We start from the raw sequence: 2,500 nt of genomic DNA, 5'->3' as shown, positions 1-2,500 counted from the left end.
TTGGTAAGACTTCTTGAAGGAGCTTGTCCGCACAGAGCTGTAAAAAGGTATTTTTAGTGCAAGGGCAAAAGATTACAGCAGAGAGACGCTATTAAATTTAAAGATAGTATACGCGTACACCTAAGGCGCCATTTTGGACAGTTTTCTGACGATTTGGACCCTAGAAAGTTCAAGGGACCTTCGCTGTACTGTAATTTAGAAACACTTGCAATGATTTGCTCAAAACTGCGCTGCAACTATGCCAAATAACTGAATGAATTTTAATCAGCGAACGGTTTGCTTCGTCCAGCTCTCCTGTGCCAGGAACCGGATTCCGTTCGTCATATTTTATTTAGTCCTCATAGATACCCATTCGTCAAAGCAGATCAAGACCGTTGGATTGAGGAAGTCAAACCTACAATCTAGCAAACGCATGCATATTCCGTGCCACACAGGGCTAAACCGCTTCGCATAATATAAGCACAATGCCCGTTGGAGAATATTACGGTCTGATATGACTACCAAACGCAGCATTCAGATTTGAAAAATACAGTGGAACCCCCCTTATAAGACCTCCTAAAATTTGAAAAAATCAGGTCTTAAAATGGGGTTCCACTGTAGAATGCTAAACCATTAATTCTAAGACCTTCCTCGTGTGTGTTGTCATCTAGTCAACGCCCAAAATGAACTCTGTAGCTCTCGGCTCAATTTCAAATCTGTAGCTCCAGGCAAAGCGACGAGAGACAGTTTTCTTGTTAGACATTCTCATTTTAAGAAGCTAAGTTTGTTGACTGAACGGAATCTACATACCGATCGATCTTGTTACCTCTTGTTACCCAGCCGAACTACAAGTCAGGGTTTTAAATATTAATGACACTCGATACCGATACCTACACAGCTTGGCGGTGACCTTACGAGTCGTTTTTTAACTGTTTGAATTAAAAAGTCACAGAGACAAACTTTGTTTTCGAAATTCTATATAATATCAACTCCTCGAGTAAAATGCAGAAAAAGTGACAGCATTTTTACGTGACGTCTGTTCCAACTTGTTTTGCTTATGACGTCAGATATTTCACTTTGGGAGAAAATGTAAAGAAGAGACGTATTGGTTGCTAGCCGTTGTCGTGTCTTATTCATAAAGAAGGCTACACGCTGTCAATGAAGGATGGAGGGGATATGTGCATTTTTGAATGAGTGATAAGTCAAATAAAATCCCAAAAGTCTTATCGACTGTATCCTGGGTTTATAACATCATGAACATGAGCCATGGGAAAAGAAACCTCTTTAAAATTGGGTCAAAATCTTGCAACGACCTCATCCCCGAGGGTACAACGAGTTCGAGTAAATAATAAACAGGTCTGCTTTATCTGCTAAGAAGTCGTGAACTGATGACCCTAATAACTGGGACTCGTTGTCCGCATACGTCTAGAACCCTTCTAGAATAACTCATGCCAGTGACCTCATTACTACAAAGCAAGAAATAAATAGGATTTTTTTGTGTGTGTAGAGCGATTCAGACCAAACTACTGGACCGATCTTTATGAAATTTTACATGAGTTCCTGGGAATGATATCCCCGGAATTCTTTTTCATTTTTTCGACAACTACTTTTGATGAAGTCATATCTGGCTTTTTTTGTAAAAGTTGAGGCGGCAATGTCACACCCTCATTTTTCAATCAAATTGATTGAAATTTTTGTAACGCAATCTTCGACGAAGGCCGGACTTCGGTATTGCATTTCAGCTTGGTGGCTTAAAAACTAATTAATGACTTTGGTCATTAAAAATCTGAAAATTGTAATTAAAATGTTTTTTTTTTATAAAACGGTCCAAATTTACGTTCATCTTATTTTTTATCATTTTCTGATTCCAAAAACATATAAATATAAATATGTTAAAAACAAGCTCTGAAAATTAAAAATATAAAAATTATGATCAAAATTCATTTTTGTATGTGCAAAAGACATAGAAACCAAACCCAGTCTCACGTTTCAGACATTGTCTTAAATCAAAATAATGAAAGAATAACAGTTTAAAGCAGGAAGTGGTTTGACATTTGCGCGAAACACAATCTAATTGGAAATAAAATCTAGATCGCTATATGTTTCCCGGTATAAGGGGTATAGGTAATCTTGAACTTTAGTGTGTTAAATTCATAGCTCAGGATCCAGTGTCATTCTTTACTTATTTTTGATACAGGTCCCTGTAATAAAGCCAAAGAACATTTGTCTTGAAATTAATTGACGGATTGAGCTCCAAACTTAAGCATAATTAATTAATTTGGTTGTTTGATCGACGAAAACGGGGTACGTTGTCAACCAAGGGACATCAATTACACGATAGTGTTGTCTCCCCTGTCCGCTCATACGAATAATTCCTTCTTTGACGCATGTAAGCGAAATGCATTCGTACAGTTCATCGGAGTTCATTCCGTGACTTCAAAGGGATCTAAAATGACTTGTTGTGCTTACAAGTGCAGGTTCTGCACATTTGGAGGCTTAAATGGCTCTAAATTCTGAGCTT

The sequence above is a fragment of the Littorina saxatilis genome, linkage group LG1, assembly GCF_037325665.1.
Source record: "Littorina saxatilis isolate snail1 linkage group LG1, US_GU_Lsax_2.0, whole genome shotgun sequence".
Lineage (NCBI taxonomy): Eukaryota > Metazoa > Mollusca > Gastropoda > Littorinimorpha > Littorinidae > Littorina > Littorina saxatilis.
The sequence above is the reverse complement of the archived record's forward strand: the minus strand, read 5'-3'. Positions refer to the sequence as shown.